At 41.2% G+C, this 20,259-nt stretch overlaps 1 long non-coding RNA gene across 1 annotated transcript in view; it reads right to left on the bottom strand.

The window, feature by feature from the left end:
• Positions 1–4,188: 4,188 nt before the first annotated feature.
• The window catches only part of LOC130596027 (uncharacterized), a 179,441-nt gene continuing 163,370 nt past the window's right edge, over positions 4,189–20,259 (bottom strand). Inside the window, exon 3 of the long non-coding RNA XR_008971442.1 lies at positions 4,189–4,275. This is a non-coding gene — a long non-coding RNA (uncharacterized LOC130596027). The remainder of the gene's footprint in view (positions 4,276–20,259) is intronic.

Genomic DNA, 20,259 nt, shown 5'->3' with positions numbered 1-20,259 from the left:
TAATGCTGGAAACAGCTTTCACAAGACCTTAAGCACAGGAAGTTTCACCTCTGTGACTCTGAAGTTTGGCAAAAGTAAAAGGAGGAGATTTATAATCTCTGCCATGTAATCTTAATGATAACACCTCTCACTCCACTAAGACAGAAAGAAAATATTTAGATGGTTTATATTGAAGAGATGAAGAAAAATAAGGTAACCTTCCACACACAATTTGCCAGTTTTAAAGGAGAACATTTCTTTCTTCTGTCTTATACGTGCCCTGCTGAATTATTCTTCAGAAATTCCCTCTCACCAAATATTCCTTCCAATAACATACTGGAAATTAAAATCACATGAAGGTTGGCAGAACAAATTATCTTTTCTTTGTTACTTTATCCATCTTACTAGCTCCATTTTGAAAGCTAATTACTAGAGAAGATTATTATTCAATACGCAGACATTCAATTTAAACAGCAAATTATTTTCTTCTTCCACTAAATATTTTCCTGTAATATAATGTTTGCACTGGTTTGTGATCACTTCAAATAATCAAGATGAAAATATCTTACTAGCTGGAGCAACCCAGGAAACATGGTTTGGGAAATTAAGGCTGGTGATAAAGTAACAGAGTCAGGCAGTGTCCAACAGGATGAACCAATCTGAATTCTTTGGAAAGGAAAATAATAAGTAAATGCAGTTCATCACTGTTCTTTATGAGCATTCGTTGCTCCCTGTATAAACTGCCTTCCGAATAGTACCAAGGCATTATTCTGGAAGCAAGATGATAATTTCTTTGTGATTACTCAGTGATTTGATGATTACTCTTTTAATGTCTTTCCAGGTGACACCTGGATAAGCCCTATTTATCTATTTATAGATAGCCCAATTTCATCCATTCATCTATCCGTCTATTCTGATAGCTAAGATTTACAGATATAGATGCACCCACCTCATCTGTGAAACAGTCCAGAGTTCTGAGAATATTGCATTTCTTGGATTGCTACAACTCTTTGATTATTTCTGTAGCAAAATAAGATTTTCCTTTGCTTTTAAAAATCTAACTGAATATGGTTCTTTCTTATTTGTAACTGTCCTTTAGTATGATGAAAAAGGACAGAAAGCACTAGGATAGCACTATAAAGTGAAAAGTAAGATAAGATACTGCAAATGCCATTGTGCAAACTCTCTCAGGAAAAAAAATCATTACTTCAATTTAGCTAAAGAAGGGTTAAGAAAATGGAGAACAACTTTGTGAAATTTGGAGAGAATTTTACATTTCTAGTAATGTCAAAAACATTCACTTACCAGAAATGGATAGGGATACAAATACACAGAATAGTATGTAATAAAGCTGCGGCACTCACTACTTTCGTAACTGTAGAACTCTAAAGACTTCTCTATAAAAGAGCTCCTTCTCAGCTGTGTACATTGCACAAGGTAGATGGCACCATGTTTGCCATCTACCTTAATCCCGAGTAGGAAAATGGGACTTATTTGTTTGGTGAAGATATTCCAGCTGTTAAGTTCCACCATTGTAAGATCAAGAGTTAAAATGTATTTAGCACATTTTATTCTTCTTTTCAGCTCTTATGACTTCCTATACACTACACTAAACTATACTTTGAATTAAGGAACTGATTATCAGTAAGAGATAATGATGGACTTTGGATATAGTATACAATTATCCTATTTCTATGTATGCAGATATGAAGATACAGATCTGAATATATTCTTATTTATCTGTAATCGCATGGAAGTTCCAAAACAACCACTGGGAGTTCTTCTGTATGTCAATTCAAACCTGTTATACAGTCACTAAAAACTAGGAGTAAGCCACTTCGTGCTATTTCCTCACTGTATCCAGAATACATTTGATGACTCCACCACTAGGGTGAAGCCTGTTTCTCCTTATCATTTCCTCCCTTTTAGTTTCCATCTCTCCAAGTTAAACGCTGTGTGGATAAGCTATTTATACATTTACACAGAGTGATGTACTGCTGACCATAAACTCTTTTTCTAATTGCTACTTATTTTTTTATTTTCTAAAAGATTTGTTCCCTTAAACCAAAAGCAGTTGTGCTCCTTTCTGGGTCATCTTCAAGCTATCCTGTATTTGATTTATTTATCTTTGAGGTCATACTCCTAGTTGAATTTTTCCCCTATGTTTTCAAAGTTCACACTGTGCGACTCAAACGTAAATCAATACCTAAACCCTACGGAATTAAGTGCTTCTGCAAATGTAACCTTTTGTAACAGTATCTGTGTGCACTCTGAAGTGGTCTCAGTAAATATAAAATAAACTTTGTAAAATTTACAGCCAGATCCTTCTCACTTCCCTTTAGTCACTAACCATGGGTTTCTGTGCACAGTCCAGCTCATCTTGAGTCACAGATGTTACAGATGGGACGCCGCTAATTGAGGTTCTGCAGCTCCAGGTAGCAGAAAACAACCATGCTGTTCTGCAAGAACTCGCAGGATCCTTCTTGCGTAAGTGTAGGAAGCATCTCACATTATGGAGGCAGCTTCCCACAATGCAGAGACTTCTTTCAGCTAATGCACACATCCCAGACATATCCCTGCCAGCTGCTTTTAGAGATGCATACCCCACTATTCAAATTGTATTGACTTTCCTTTTGGCTGATCAATGTCTATCACCCCATACTTTGAAAAATAATAAGCAGTTGGAGCTGCTTTGCCCAGAGTGTTTCAACTTCTGAGTTGTGCCTTCTTGGGTAGAAACAGGCAAAATCATCTCTTAATTGACATATATAAAGACCTTACTCCCTGTGAGTTTCCACTCTACCCATAATGATCCTTACTGAAATGCTGCTAGAATCATAGAATCAACCAGGTTGGAAAAGCCCTTCAAGATCATCATGTCCAGCCGTTCCCCAGCACTGCCAAGGCCACCACTAACACATGCCACTGAGGGCCTCGTCTACATGGTTTGTGAACACTTCCAGCAATGACGACTCCACCACTTCCCTGAGCAGCCTATTCCAAAGACATCCAGCAAGGAGCTAATACCGAGTAAATTATTTACTGAGAGTCACTCGTTATTCTTGTGCATTGAAAAAAAAGAAAGAAAAAAAGTGATTGCAAAAAGCAGGATGTGAAAGCGAGGTCATCACCCTTCCCCATCAGCCTGCTCGAGGGAGGCATTTCAGAGCAGCCCATGTTTCGTTTTAGCATGCTGAGTGTCAGACACTACAGCAGCATTTCCAGAAGGGTGAGACGCTTTCATTCAAGGAACATGAGCCCACACAAGTGCCTCTGCCAGCGCTTCGGCATCTCCCTGAGCTGCTCCTAGAATCATGGCATAGTTCATATTGGTAGAGACCTTCAAAAGCTCATCTAGTCCAAACCCCCTGAAATGAGCAGGGATGCCTTCAACTGGATCAGGTTGCTGAGAACCATGTCCAGCCTGGCCTTGGATGTCTCCAGGGATGATGCATCCACCACCTCTCTGGACAACTTATGCCAGTGTTTTACCACCCTCAGTGTAAAGAACCTTTTCCTCACATCCAGCCTGAATATCCCCTCTTTTAGTGTAATAAAACCCCTCGTCATATTGCAACAGGCCTCGCTAAAGTCTCTTCTCCATCTTTCTCATAAGCCTCTTTTAAGAACTGAAATAAGGTCCAAAATAAGGTCTCCCTGGAGCCTTTTCTTCTCCAGGCTGAACAATCTAAACTCACTCAGCCTTTGGGCTGAACAACCCAAACTCACTCAGCCTTTCCTCACATTCCCTTTCCTGCAGCCCTCTGCCTGCACAGGGATGAGGTCTAATGAAAATAAGAATATGTACCCAGTGTTCAACCCTAGAAGCCAAGTCACCTTGGCTGAGCTTCAGATGAGTGACACTCCTCCTTGTCTAGCCTGAAAGATGAGCAAAACATTTATATGGTCTTCTCTCTGGTGACCAGCAACAGGACATGTGGAAATGGAATGAAGCTCTGTTTGGGGAAGTTTAGATGGAACATTAGGAAGAGGTTCTCCACTGAGAGTTTGGCCACCAGAACAGGCTCCCGAAAGTAACGGTCTCAGCAACAAGCCTGTCGAAGCTCAAGGAGCATCTGAGCCACACTTTTAGCCATATAGTTTACTTTTAGGTAGCCCTGTGAGGAGCAGGGATATGGACTCATTGATCCACATGGGTCCCTTCCAACTTGAGATATTCTGCAATTCTCTAAGACCTGTGACTCACCTTGTCACCTTAGGGACACCTCTTGGCAAAAGGCAGCAGCCATGGCCTAAGCATGGTCACTTGCCCAGCAGCACACCTGAGACACAGCCCTAACAAGGGAGAAAGTGGAAACCTGAGTCACTGCTGCCCTAAGAGAGCAAATTTTTTTCTCCCGACACCTCTGCAGTCCTGCAGCTCCTGGGTTCGGCAGGAAACAAGGCAAGGCACTCTCTCATTATCACTTCCTCCAGCAAAATATCGAGAAGGAACAAACTATTTCCTTCACCCAGGTGGTTCTTTGCCATCACTTAGTGGGGAGTAAGTGGAGAGGAGGAGAAGAAGGAGAGGACAGGTAAACATAATTTTCCTTCCTGCCTCACAAAGTGCTCATCCATACCATCCCTGGTAAATAAACCGTTACGCAGAGGAAACAAAATGAAACAAAACCTTGCCTTTTAAGTATTTTACGTTTTAGATTTGCTGCTTGCTCTTCCACCAAAAGAGCATCAGGCTGCTCTTAAGCAGCTGTGTTCCTCTGGGACACAAACAGAATTCAAGCCTTCCTCAGACCAATACTCACAGCTACCTTTAACCCACCGAGGCAACTGTTGTTTTCAAATGTACAAATGAGTTTAATAAGGGTCCCAGCAAGACTCTGAAATCATGGTTGACTTGTCACACCTCCAGCCCCCCAGGCTACATTTTGTTATTGATCTGTTTTTTGCTTCCGCTGAGTGAACACTGTCAATCCACCCATGTCAGAATCCAGCCTGCAGCATGCAGCGGACGCTGTTATTACTATTTAAGTGATAAATGAGACATGCATTTCATTCAGCATGTTTGTGAAGCAGAAATTACTTGGGTTTTTTAAAGCACTGATACATAAGGAAGTCAGAAAGTCCTTTTTTTTTCTGTTTTCTTGCTGCAAGTTGTTATCAGTTTTACTGAGCTCCAGGTAGAAATGCCCACATGAAACCAAATGTTGCTATTAAACTTTGGTACTTTGGTTGAACCTCTTTGGAATAAATATTACAGGATTTAAAAAAAGGTAAAGGAGGAAAGTATGGGCTCCCTGCAAGACCCACTGAAGTCTGTGAGAATCTTATTATGGACTATGCGTGAGGAAAGGTTGAGAGAGCTGAGCTTGTTCAGCCTTAAGAAAAGAAGGCCCAGGGGAGACCTTATCACCATGTTCCTGTATGTAAAGGGTGGCTACAAAGAAGACAGAGACACCCTTTTTACAAGGGGTCACATGGAAAAAAACAGGGATGATGGGTACAAGTTATGCCTGGGGAGAATCTGACTGGATGCAAGAGGAAAATTTTTCACAATGAGAACAATCAACTACTGCAATAACCTTTTCAGTCAAGCGGTGATTCCCCAACGTCAGACACTAAAGATTTGGCTGGATAGGATGCTGGGACATCTTGTCTAGGTTGTGCTTTGCCTAGAAAGGTTGGACCACATGATCCCTGAGGCAACTTCCAACCTGGGATTCTGTGATCCTATTACTTCAGTGGCCTTTTTTAATAAAGGAAAAATAGAAATATTCAGCCCAGTCTCGGAGTTCACGTGTTGCTCACCAGTTCCTTCCATCACACGGAGGAGCACTGCAGTTTATACCCCTGTGCATGGAGAGCCATGAGGCTTGTTCCCACCTGGGGATATTGGCTGATTCTACCCCTCCTGGGAAAAAGAGATATTTCAGGGTTGGAAAGAGCTGGCACGCTGCCTGCAAGTCTCATCCTTAACTTCTCTCCCAAGCCTCTGTGGCGAACACCTCAACCACCCAGGCCCTGACCCAGTGAGTCCCTTACTGTCATGCACAGGCATGCAAGGGGCTTATACCCCTGGGAAAATATTTACATGCCTAAAACTGATCGCCCAGATAAGGATTACAAGTCTTACTGAAGTCACCTCATTAGGAAGGAGGTGGAGGGGTTTTATTCTATTAATATCATTGTTTCTCCAGTGGCCCAGCAGAGCTTGCACCTTAGTGCAGGTTTCTGATCTATTAAAACTTTTACAAGGCATTGAGTTGCTTGCTGTCTTAAGGAAGATGATGGCTAAGATGTGAAACAAAGCCTGCTTACATCTGAGGAAGGTTCTGTCTCAAGATGATAGTAGGAGCACATTTATATTCAACCCCCACTTTGCTGCTTTAAATCATTCTGAAAAACATGGGAGTGGATCCCGAGCAACAAATCACCTCAGTAGCTTTTGCACTTTCCAAAGGGGAATCAAGATGAAAGAAAAGATTATGTTTCTTCCTGCTCATCACATTCCTCCTTATTCACTGTACACTGGTTGCCCACTGGAAAAAGAGTAATTTCCCAGGTTAGTAATGGAAAGAGGCTGTTTTCATTTGCATCAGCTGCACCTCTTCAGTTTAATCCTGTACCAGCCATATAGAACAAGCTGATTTCACTGCTGCGGTACACCTGAGCAGCCTGGGCTTTTGCTGAGAGAAGGACGGCTGCTAAGAACTCTTGAGACTAAGGAGCAGGTGAGACTCTTGAGTTGCTCTGCATATTGTTGGCCTGTAACAAGGTATCTTACAGATATGAATATTTTAAGGAAATAGCATGCTGGAGCTAGAGGCATCGACAAGTTCCCAAGCACTAACCGAGTTCCTTCTGACAGACAATCTAAAGGACAAAATTAACAGGATGCCTTTTTTTAACCTCCCAAACATCATGTTCTTTGCTTAAGGAAATAATAAAAGAAAAAAAAAACAACCCACCAAACCAAACAAAACAACAGGAAAATTCATCTTTGATGAAAGAAATGCTCGCCCTGGTTTATTGCAACTGATGAGAAGCCCTGACATGAGTAAGTGGTGAATCAGACTTCAATTTTGTAGATGCTACAAATTACCAGTACAAAGTCTCTGCTTGGTTTGCTGTGGTCCTTCACAAAACTGGGGCTGTTAGCCTGAGGTTCCAAACACCACGTAGGAGAATCGAGTAACCTTCTCCCTACAAAAAGATCCATCTAGAGAATGTGAGAGGTGACCCCATAATCTTCCCCAAATTGCTAAGAGCATATTATCATAAAATTAAAATCTAGAGGATGTAACAATTTAGGTCTAATTTATTTCCCACAGTGCTCCAAGTTATAGTTCTCATAAAGAATTTTCCAAGTGTTAATGAATGAGGAGGCACCCATACGTTTTCAGTATGGTGATGCCAAATCACTGCTGCCGGATACACTTCATGAAAAGATAAGGACATTTTTTCTCAGAAGCCAAGGGAAGAATGTTTGAGTAATACTTTCCTTCCCCTTTTTCAGTTAGCCCCTTCTTCCACTGCTTAATAGCAAAAATTAAATACCAACCTAACAGACTTCAAACTTCCCAAACTATTTTTTGCTGAGATAGTAGTATCTTTTTAGCATGCCATCCAGTGTCATATTCAGACTGTCAAAAACCAGTTTTTCCCTTACTGAAGACACACTGAAGCAAGGTGACATTAACCCCTTGTGTCAAGCAGGGATATCTCTTGCAACATGACAGAAGCTGGTGTTTCTGACCTGCACTACATTTGGTGTGCTGGAGGGAATGGGCTCAGAGCTGAGAGCAGGAGAAAAGGAAGCTGTGATCTGACTGTTCTGCCACACCCCAGGAAGAGCTGATTTATTATCATAGAATCACAGACTGACTGGGTTGGAAGGGACCTTAAAGCTCACCCAGTTCCAACCCTGCCACAGGCAGGGACACCTTCCACCAGACCAGGCTGCTCCAAGCCTCGTCCAGCCTGGCCTTGAACACCGCCAGGGATGGGGCAGCCACAGCTTCTCTGGGCACCCTGTGCCAGGGCCTCAGCACACCCCTTGTCCTGCTGGTCACGCTGCTGGGGATGCAGCCCAGGACATGGTTGGCTTCTGGGCTCAAGCACGCACTGAAGCCAGGTCATGGGGAGCTTCTCATCACCCAACACTCCCAAGTTCTGCTCCTCAGGGTTGGGTACTAGCCAGGATCATTAGGGTTAAATAAGCTTGATCCCAGATTTAGATGCAATGCCAGCTGCAACAGCTGGAAAATTTATTCCATAGCAGTTCACTCCTAAATCATGACTGACTAGTGTTTCCCTCTCTTTTTATGCTGAAACCACATAACACACTCAGTTTCGCTATCTCCCATGTAATCTTTCTGTTCCTGGTAAAACATGATAAACAGTTTCCTACCTAACCTTGAGTTGATGAGTCCTTTAAAGCTTATAATATATCATTCTTCCTGGGACTGAAAACGTGTACTCCCCTGCTTAGACAATCTAAAACCAAACTAAATCCACTACTTAAACTTGATTTACTTCAATTATTGACAAGGATGTTTCATGGTACAATGCCATCTTAATAGATAAACCCCAGACCCATGAAGAATCAGTATTAAACACTGTTAACATGCAATATGGTCTGTATTTATCTTACTGAATAGAAAACCAGATTTAACATGGTGCTGTTAGGAATCTTTTTCTGCTCAAGCAATTCTAGCCTAATTTTTTATATGCAAGATAAAAAAAGTCCTGTTTCAAATGACAAGAGAACGGAGAACAGCTACACTGCAACTGCTCTCCAGCAACCTTTTATGGGGAGGAACAAGCTGATGGGGAAACTGCCTCTAGATGTTTTGAGAAGTGAAGGATTTTGTCAGAGGGAGGTGGAACAAAGTGGCTCTCTGCTTGGAGAAACTGTCTTGAGACAAACAATTATGCGAGAGGTAAAAATCTATCAGATCTGAGAAAGAAAATGACCACATCAGTTTGAGAATGATGACTATTAGGGAAGGACTGGAGTAGGTTGGAGTAAAGGGGGAAGGAAGGCTGGATCTGGACTTGCAAGGTTTGTTTCTCACGCACCCCTCGAATATTTGAACCACAGAACAACTAAAATGTGCTTCTGTCTTAACACGTCCCAGACACACAGAAGCAAAGCAGCATTGTGCGCTGCAGTAAGGAGTACATCTTTCATACGAGTCACAGCTAGGCATTTCCCACAGCTTATTTTAAAACTCTATTTGTCAACTGAGATCTAGCAAGCCTTCTATCTAGAGCAAAATAATGAGATTTATTTTTAACTTATGCTGGTCAACAGCTACATCCAGAACTACAGACAAAGGATTATACCCTAAGGTGCATTAACGTGAATGGCACACACTGTTTGGATTAGACAGCACAACAGGAAGAATTTACTGAGACATCATGCCCAGATTATATCATTTCCTAAGACATAACAAGGAGGGCATTAGCCTTTTCCTACAGATGCAAAAGCAAAACAATTTTTTGGGGTTTGTTTTGGTATTATTTTTTGTTGTTGGATTTTTAATTTTTTTTTTTTTTTTAAGGTAGAGTAAGTCCCTGAAAGATGACAAGCTACAGGTACCCTATGATAAAGCTGGATGAGAAACTGAACATGAGTCACCAGTGTGTGCTTCCAGCCCAGAAAGTGCCAACCGTATCCTGGGCTGCATCAAAAGGAGCGTAAGCAGTAGGTCGAAGGAGGTGCTCCTGCCCCTCTGCTCTGTTCTCGTGAGACCTCACCTGGAGTATTGTGTGCAGTTCTGGTGTCCTCAACATAAAAAGGACATGGAACTGATGGAACAAGTCCAGAGGAGGCCACGAGGACGATCAGGGGACAGGAGCACCTCCTGTATGAAGACAGGCTGAGAAAGTTGGGGCTGTTCAGCCTGGAGAAGAGAAGGCTGCGTGGAGACCTCAGAGCAGCCTTCCGATATCTGAAGGGGGCCTACAAGGGTGCTGGGGAGGGACTCTTCATTAGGGACTGTAGTGATAGGACAAGGGGTAACAGGTTCAAACTTAAACAGGGGAGGTTTAGATTGGATATAAGGAGGAAGTTTTTTACTGTGAGGGTGGTGAGGCACTGGAATGGGTTGACCAGGGAAGTTGTGAATGCTCCATCTATGACGGTGTTCAAGGCCAGGTTCGACAGAGCCTTGGGTGACATGGTTTAGTGTGAGGTGTCCCTGCCCATGGCGGGGGGGGGGAACTTGATGATCTTAAGGTCCTTTCCAACCCTAACTATTCTGTGATTCTATTCTATGAAGCAAAAGACATATACAATGAGCCTGGAGAAAACTGCCTTTTGTCTGCCAAGTGCATGGCTAGACCAGGAAGAAAACCTCTGAAAGAAACTCCTGTAAGAATGAGTCCAGAGGAGGACATGGAAGTGCTCTGAGGGATGAAGCTATGTCTCCACTGCTCTGGAGACAGGCTGAGAGAGCTGGGCTTGTTCAGCCTGGAGATGAGAAGGCTCCAGGGAGACCTTAAAGCAGCTTCCAGTGCCTAAATGGGCTGACAGAAAGCCGGAGAGGGGCTTTTGACAAGGGCCTGTAGGGACAGGACAAGGGGGAATGGCTTTAACCTGACAGAGGGGAGATTGAGATGAGACATTAGGAAGAAATTCTTCCCTGTGAGGGTGCTGAGGCAATGGCACAGGGTGCCCAGAGAAGCTGTGGCTGCCCCATCCCTGGCAGTGTTCAAGGCCAGGTTGGATGGGGCTTGGAGCAACCTACTCTAGTGGAAGGTGTCCCTGCCCATGGCAGGGAGTTGGAACTGGATGTTCTTTAAGGTCCCTTCCAACCCAAACCAGTCTGGGATTCTACGAGAATGTCAGCTCCAGACAGAGGGACAGCAACAGCTTCTTCTCAGTGAGGGGCCCACCAAGCCCAGGTCCAAGCAATGTTTAATCCTGTTTTTACTCTTAAACAGATGTCACCTCACTTGCAGAACTGCCTTGTGGGTAGGTTGAGTGGGCAAGAAAACAAGCAGAACACATAAAATTATCCATGTTTTCCTTAAATTCCTCTGAATTGCTTCATTCTGATAACTGCATAGCAGCCGGCAAAGCTGTAACCCAGTAAACTACCCACCAGGGTAAAAGGTATTTGAGTACAATTGCCATCAGCAGAAGAGCTCCTTTCCCTCTCAGTAGAAAATAACTACATCTGAGGGGGTTTTACCTGTACTTATCATAGACGTAGGGTGCATCTTTTCTGCATGGCAAGCTCAGTTATCAGTATCTCAGACACGTATCTATGGGGTATCAAGTACTAACTTGGTCCTAAAGTAATTAAAAAATCTACTATTTAATTTTATGATTCCATTTTAAATGATATTATCTTTTAATTATGTATCCAGCCAGACACTAAGTCTGTCACCTTAATTAAAGCATCTTCTTCCAGGCATGGAGACCCTCCGCTGGTCCTCAACTGCCGGGTTTTGCCTGGTAGCTTCCACATCTTTGCTCAAACACAGCGTTTCCCCTTCATTTACTCTTCTTGATTTAGAGTGACCAAATTGCTTTTAATCTCCCTGTGGGTATGATCCTGTGAATTGCTTTATGACCACATAAGGATGAAAAAGAAGATGGTCTTCTCTGGTTTACAGCTGACGGAACGGCAGCAAGAAATCTTTACCTCTCCAGTGCACGGTATAAAAAAAAGCACAGGAGGATTTGCAGCCCATTCCATGCTGCTTAATGTTTTGTGTCTCTCCACTGCTTTGGAAGGATGGAAAGAAAAGCAGCAAGTTCTGAAATAGCAGATGGGCTCTAGAACAGGCTGAGGCTTCTTTTGTCTGCTTGGTCTATTGCCTTTAGAGGAAGTAGAGGACTGGGGTCCAGCCTGATGTCTGTTAATGTCTCTAAAGAGATGAACGTTGGGGAGGAAATAGCACGTATCTTCAACAAATGTATTACTCAGATCACCCACTTCTACTGTTCATATGGATATTGTAATAACACTACTTACGTGATACCTAGAAATGGCACTTTCTCTCTTCACTCTATCTTCAATGCTATTTGCAAATTATTCTTATAATTTAGGCAACCTCAGCTAACACAGTTATGTCCTTTTGTTGTTAAAAATACCATCAGACCATGTGTCATTTATATAACAGAATACACAGAACTTCCAAGTCCTAGAGACTCACCACACAGGCTCTCCATGCAGCTTCTCCATTGAACTCACAAATACAGCCTCTAATATTCACGGATAAGAAGGATCCAGGTTATTTTACTATGATAATGCTTGTCACAAAGAGCCTAAACCGAGAGTCTCTCTGCTATGAACACTTATACAGAAAAGCTCTATGGATTTCAGTAGGTATTTTCCATGTGTCTTACACTTTCCTATTTTTTTTTTAGCCAGTTTCACTGAGTCCAGAAAAGTGCAAATAAGTAAATTATAAAGTGGCACGTTTCTGCTGCACTTCACTCCCGAGGCACAACCTCATTACTCAGAGAAAGCCTTAGTGCCTTTTGTCCAGATGGCGTTTGCTGGCCTGAAATGAGCGTGGACACGTTCCACACAGATCATGGAATCAGAGAATAGTTTGTCTTGGAAGCCACCTTCAAAGGTCATCTAGTTCAACCCTCTGCCATGAGCAGGGACATCTTCAACTAGATTAGGCTGCCCAGAACCACACCCAGCCTGGCCTTGAATGTCCCGGGCTTTTGAAGACAGAGTGGGTGGAAGAGTCAGAACAAGCACTGGCTGGTTTTGGCAGGAAGGTGCAGCTGAAGTGACTGCTCCACACCCAAGTTCCATCAGCTTTATAAAAATACTCCATTAGAGATCTACAGGTTTTCAAAAGGAACAGAAAAAGGAGATTACAACGAAGAATATGTATAAAGTACATACAACGGCTCACAGAATAAAAAGTAGTGGATCCTCACTAAGAGGAGAACAAGTAACTCATTTCTGATCAGGAGCTGACTACACTCCAAGCTATCAACTCAACACATATTGAAACAACAATTTGGCTAATTTGTCTATAAACATGTACTAGCTGAAACAGGTCTATATTAAATAATGTAGTTCTCTCCATGCACAACACCAGCTTTCTTTTAACCTCTGTCCCCAGTGGGTGTAGTGTCTTGCAATGCTTAAAAGAAAAAAAAAACCTGTTAAGAAAGAGCAGGACTGAAAAAGTGTACCAATTTCTTTACTGGTTTAGGTTTACCTGAGTTTTTATGTATTATTCCTGCTCCCTAAAAGAAGCAGAAAGCACAAAAGGCAGTTCAGTAATTTATAAAATGATAAAATAATACTAAAAATTTTAGCCTTAGAAAAGGCATACATTTTTAGGAGTGCAGAATCAGGCCCAGTGTGTAAATGTGTATCAACAGAAGATTACATTTATTATCATGATGATCATCAAAACCCAGGAGAGGAAACTGCCCATATAAAGACAGCATCAGGTTGAACAATCAACATAGTTCAGCCCACAAGTGTATTGATTGCATTGATTCCATTTTTGTTTTAATTTGCACTAAAATTCAGTTGAGAAGCCATTACAGCCATAAGGGATAGTAGAACAGCCTATTAATACCAATCAAAATTAAAAACTATAACCAATTCTAATAGCTGAGCTCTATTTTGACATTCGAACACATGGGTAGGATGTATCAATGAAAAACCTAACACTGAAGAAAACTGATAAATTAATGTCTGTTATTCTCTTCCCTGACTTTTTCTAAGCTGGTTACCTAAAATACACCAAAATGACTGGAAACGTACAGAAGTCGTTCTGATTTGATGTTTAAAATATCCCTTCTTTCTATTGGCCTGTACATCTACAATAACTTAGTTTAGTGGGAAGCAAACTCACCACACAATACAGAAAACTCTTTTGCAGTGGTTACAGCACTGGATTTTGAGTCAAGTCTCATTTTAATCCATGATAAAATTGTCCCCTTCTTCACTAGGAAGCACATCTAGGCAAAGCTATTCCACAAGTTTCACTATTTCATCAAAAAATAAGAGTATGACTTGAAAGAAATTTAACTGATTGTGTATTTGCTTGCAATTCATGAAACAGTTTGAAAAACAGGAGAGGTCTTTTACAAAAGCTTAAATGGATTTTCATCCTTAAGGAGTCGCAATGGTGTATAGTTATATGTGAAAAGAATATTTCAACATATCCTAAAACAAGTCTGAAGTCTATCCAGCTTTAAAATATATAAAACTGGACTTTAATAAACAGGACAAAAAATAATATTCACTCTGAATGTGTTTAAATATAGAACCAACTAGGTTGTAAAAGACCATTAAGATCATCAAGCCCAACTCTTCCCACCAAAAAGCTTAGTACTAGCCCTCCCAGATGATTTGTTTTGGTTTACAGCTGAGCTTCAGCATCCACTTCCTTTGGACTTTCAAATACTTTGGGGTGATATTCTTAAGAACACGAATTTTTGCCTTTTGGATTTACTCCTTAGCTAAAAAAAAACAAAACAAACCAAAACAAAATGTACACAAAAACCCCCACCAAAAATACCCAACTTCTTAAGCAAGAGAACAACTTTCTTTCCTCTTAAATAATGCATTATATGAATGCAAAAATCTGGACAAAAGTAATATTAAAAATAGGTATCCCTGATGCCTAGAACCTGAACATTAAGAGAAGAAAATTTTGATCACAAATGCTGATTTTACATTATTTCTTTCAAGGTGGACTACTTCAGACAGAATTGCTTTTGTTTTCATCTTGATCTCTTAACAGCACAGTCTAGCCTAACATATCCACCCACAAAGCCTTCTGCACGAGGAAAACTTTTAGTGCCTTTTTTTCTTTACCCTTTTTCCTCCTACAAACGAGAGTTCGCACTGTGCAAAAATCCATTGAGGCAATTCTGTGTTTGCTGGGAATACCAAAAAGTTTGTGCTTTATTAAGTAAAGGATTCAGATGATGAAAACCAATGTACTTGTGTGTACGCAAAAGTTACTTTTGACTCTGCCACCTATTTCTCTGTTTTCAAAATGAGGATAAGATTACTGACCTTCCATATACAAAGGAATTTCACCAGGTAGTAGTAGCATCAGCACTGGGCCCCTCCCCTCAAGCCCTTCTCACGCTTTAAAACTCAGTTTGACTATCACAGCTGGTTCACGCACGCACTTGTACAGGCTACAACAGGTACCTGCCAAATACCTGTTCCAAGCTGTAGAAAACAAAAAAAAACCTGTTCATTTTATCAGAAGAGAGGGATAAATATGGGTTTTTTAGTTGCTAAGCTTTTGCTCCATAAAAGGTCAAAAAACAAAGTGTTTTGACTCCACACACACACGTATCTTGCCATAAGCAAATCATTAAACAAAGATAGAAATTCCTTTCTTCCAAAATTTTCTGCAAACTGACTTGTAGAATGATATGCTATTTTTTTGCAAATGTGTCATTTCCCTTCATTATATACATATGCATATATATTTAATTTATTTAGAATCTGCATAAAAAACTACCCATTTCTGCCAAGGCTTTGGAGCTTTTATACACAAAGCATCTAAGATAACGCACCTTCATCAGCACACAAAAACTCCCCAGGGTATGCAAGCCACTGACTCCTGCCACTGGGAGTAGCAAATACCATTCCCGCAGTGACTTTCCCTATTCTGTAGCTCACAAAAGGAGCTGGGTCTTTCATTGTGCTCTGCTTGGAGAGCTAAAAAATTACTGAAAAAAAAACAGTTCAAAGAATAAAAACATGTTTTGAAATTCATGACAGGAAACTCCATGAGAGCTTTTATACCCCGTATTATTCTTCTACCACTGGTAATCCAGGCTCAGCACCTCAGCTGACAAAAGAGCCAAAAAAAAGAGAAAGCAAGTGCCGTAAGTATTAACTGAAAACCAGCATTTTACACTACACCTGACCATCAGAATGTTATCAAAGAACCAAGCAGAATATTGTTCCAGCCAAGACACATATATTAGACACATATCTAATATATTCATTATATGTAATTAATAGATACAATTTTAGACTTTAGAAAGCAGGAAGCTCTTGCCTTAGCAAGAAAATATGAAGAATTAGCATAGGAGGGGAGGGAAAAACTTTAAGCTGCCTTCAAAAATCTCAGCTTTCACTGGAGAAATAAAACTTGTTCAGACTTGGGAAACCCTTTTCTAAGGAAGCCAAACTGTTAACTGTGATGCAGAAGTGCTCGAGTCCCCAAAGACCCTGAAATGTTTATCTTCACAACAGGCTGCCCCACGCATCTTTGAAAACCTAAACTGTTTATGCAAGGCATGAATGAAAGGGAAAAGATGAATTGTATCAGAGCACCGGGCTCAAGAAAGGTTAGACAAAAATGATATAGAGGGTTAGGCGAGCAGGGAGAGAAGATGTTATCAATGTGAAGTGAGGCTGCATGGGAAGTCACAAAATAAGCTGTATTTTCAGTTAGGAGTTTTGAGGAATGTTCTCTAGAAAAAGCTGAGCTCTGTGTGTGCACATACATGTGGGACACAATGTGTGCCTCCTGATGATGCCAAGGACACTCCAGAGGCCCCTGCTCCTTCCTTCTGTGACCCTCAGAGACTTTGAGCCCCTACAGTCAGGTCTGTTTTCTACCTTGTTATTTTCCTTTAATCACACCTGGAGTCACTCAAAAGGGTGCAGTGTCTACAATAATGCGCTGAAGCTTTTCAGGTCCATCTGATGAAACACTATTAATAATTGATAATAATATAATAAATCATTTACGTCTCTGCAGAAGGATTTATCACATTGTCTTGCCTGAATCTCTTCTCTTTCCAGGTCTTATTCGTCATATACAAATACCACTGGCAGAACTCAATTGGAGAGCGTGTTTCTGCCAGTCAGACCTCAGGAGCTGTGAGTGCTGCCTGATGACAGGATCATTTGTGTCAGGTAAATTCAGCACAAAACTTCTTAAGGAGTCATTTTGTGGAGTTAAAAACCTGAACAAAGATTGAAAGTTCATTAACATGTGAAGAGCACAGCCTTCTATGGAAGGGGGGGCATATACAGAAGGTGTAACTGAGCATCAGTAGCGGTTAGGAATTTATGACCTTTCAAAAACACTGCCATTAGGTCCAAAGAAGATCTCATGACCTCCTAGCAAGAACTCTGGATTGGCCCCATTCTTTTCAATGTATTTGATGGGAAAGTGCTTTACTGCTGAAGAACTTTTCAACCATTATTAGAATAAAAGAATCTAGACCACCTCTTCAAAAACACTATATTCATTGCAGAACACCCCTTCTTGTGAGACACAAAGACTGGTCTACAGAAGTCCCGAGCAACTACAGGTCTTACCTATATTCGCATGGGATTGTGGCTCTGCTTCTGACAGCAAGATGCTCAAGGATTTTATTTTAGGTTTTCTATTAAACAGAGGCCATGGAAAACGGTGTTCATGATCAAGAAAAGCTTTTTCCTTTCCACCCTCTTAATATTTTTAATCTGCCCTCAGTAACTGCCATGATGGTGACCACTTTGACCCTGACCCACACTTTCATCTTGCGAGCACAATGCAGATCCCCATGAAGTCAACAGCAGCTGTTTCACTGGCAACAGCACTGGAGCCAATTACTGCCCTGTCAAAGGGGACAGAAACCTCCCTTGGATGTTCAGCTGAACCAGGAAGACTTGAAATTCTCTCACCAGTCCTCGGCTGAATGGAACTCAGCAATGTAAGACCTCAGTTCAAATCACTGTTTTACTTTAGGCTGTTAGCCAGAGGTCGGTTGTTATTATTAGTATTCCGTAAGACCACACTTTTTAAAAGAATACTTGTTACTTCAACTCCACTTCTGTAAGCTCATATTCTTCCATCTCAGTTTGTCTCTGAGGCCTATTTTTCTTATTGTAGGAAAAAGCAATAGTTGTCTGCATTTTGCCAGGCCACAGTGGCAATTTCCCTCCAGTTAGCACCTAGTAAATTGGGTATTCCTGTTGTCCCTATACAAGGGACAGAAAAATGTACAGCAAAAGTCCACTGGAATCCCCAAACTCCGTATGTGAAGGCTGAAAGTCTTTCTTTGGGATGGTCCGAACTAACACCTGAGGACATTTTTCTCCACTTTGTTCTTGCAATAGGTGACCTTGTCTGACTCCTTGGTGACACATCTGTTCTCTGTGAGCCTTCTTTCATTTACCACCACCCTCACAGGAACTTTACCAGCTCCATAAAAAGAGCTGAACACTGGAAGACACCTCTGGCAGGTAAGAGGAATGGAAAATTTCAACAAATCTCCAGGAGGTGCAATAACACTGATAGCTCAGCATATTGTCATCTCGCCTCTCATTCCTAGGTCAGTAATAGAATCCATTTCTATATATAAACCACCAGAACCCAGAGAGCTCGAATATTGCTGCAGGTGTTGGATGTCCCTTTTTTTCCCGAAAGCCTTCTTATGCCGATTTTAACAACCAGGGGAGTTCTCAGTACTGCTCATAAGGTATGGCTTCTTTTTGTGCACAAGATGAGAATTCAATTACTGTGGGACCTATTCAAAGAACAGAACTTGAAAGCTTCAGCATAAATTCAAGTGGTGTTCAAGATGGATAATATACTTCAGTCACTAACATCTGCATATCCAAAATACTGAACTATACAACAGAGCAATCAAGCTCTTCTGCATGAGCTAAGCAGGGCTGCTCTCCAGTCCGCTGGCTAAAAGGTCAGATGTTAAACTGATTTCGCAATACTACAAGAAACCTCAGAAATGAGCAGAAGAAAACCAGCTTTATGCAGACTATAGCAAGGGTTAGAACAGTACAACATCTGACAAGAGCTGGTGGCAACAGCATTAGGGTAATAAAATACAGTAAAACACTTTTGCTGGCTTTTACACTATTTATAAGTAAAACCATATTCAGTCCAGCATTTCAGTTTATAGGACATACAAAAGTATGCCTGCATTTTATCTAGTCCCTTAACTTGAAAGCATAAATGGAAAGTGCTGACCGTAACAGATTTTTACTACATATTTATTTCAATGAACTGAGAAATAGGAGAAAAATACCATTTTTGGCTGATGCACAGTTTGCTTCCCCCAAGCCTCTAATGTAAAACTAAAAAAGCTGAAGCACTTAAACACCTTAAGAGTATATATTGAAATCCCTGAAGTACTCTGGCCCTTCTGCACCGCTGAGGAGGTTAACACTGAATTGCCTTTTGATTTTAAGCCAATTAAACTAACCATACATGAAGAATGAAGTCTTAACAAAATAACACAGTCCATTTTAAAGAGCTATAAAAACATAACACCATCCCTGAAGCAGATTTAGCTACATCCTTGTGCATATGTCATAACAGCAGCTGAAAATCACTTGGTTCCATCCTGTGAACACGTAATACAAAACTAAAGGTGATTTAGTACCATCTCAAGAGTAGCAAAGCAACTTCCACAGAAGTCAGATATGTGTCCACAGGTGCCACAGTATGTTTTACTCTAGGTTTACAACTTAAGCGTTACCTCTTCATCCACACATCTATAACCTCATTCAAGCTACCCATGATTATGTAGTTTGTCCTTCATCAGATCTAAGGCACCCCTTACTGGTCACAGAAAGCTTCTGAATACTATTCATACAGACACTAAAGCCTTTCCTGGGACCGCTAGATTCACTGCCTGTTTTGTTTGCATATGCACAAATGGTAATTCATGGTCAAGTTTTCAATCCCAAGCACTCCAGAAAGGTTATATGGGAAGGGTAAGTAAGCACATGTGGCTGTAGGACCCAGTTTTACCAAGAAGTAAACCTACAGAGCCATCCTGAACCAATTAAATACCACAGAAGCCAACTGAGGGTTCTAGGTACTTGAAAAGATTAGCCGTGATTTTAAGGCTGTCACATTTTGAGTTCATTTTTTTATGAATACTGACATCTCTCTGACCTCCACCACCACAGCAAATCCTGGATTAAATAGGGAAACAGCAAAGGTGCATGAATACAGAGCACCCAGAGAAGAAGCCTAGTCATTATGTCACACTGGACATAGTCTTTCGTTTAGTAAGTATGATACATGATAAAGGAAATATACCCAGCTTGATCAGAGGAGAGGATTCAGATAAAGGATACCATGTTAATGCTGAAAGCAACACCTTTAGTGTAGTTTTTTTTCCCAGAACAGTACTGTTTCGAAGCAGAAACAGGACTGATTAGAGTAACAGACTGTTGTACCAAAGGTCTTTCATTTCTGTCAGCGATACCTTACCTTTGTTATGGTTCAAGAGGAATCAAGTGGGTGGTTTTGATACCATAGAACAGTTAGGGTTGGAAAGGACCTTAAGATCATCAAGTTCCAACCCCCCTGCCGTGGGCA

The sequence above is a fragment of the Pezoporus wallicus genome, unplaced genomic scaffold, assembly GCF_028554395.1.
Source record: "Pezoporus wallicus isolate ANWC-B61680 ecotype Strahan unplaced genomic scaffold, APGP_CSIRO_Pwel_v1 contig_7553, whole genome shotgun sequence".
NCBI classification, from domain to species: domain Eukaryota; kingdom Metazoa; phylum Chordata; class Aves; order Psittaciformes; family Psittacidae; genus Pezoporus; species Pezoporus wallicus.
This window is presented reverse-complemented; position numbering and strand designations above follow the sequence as displayed.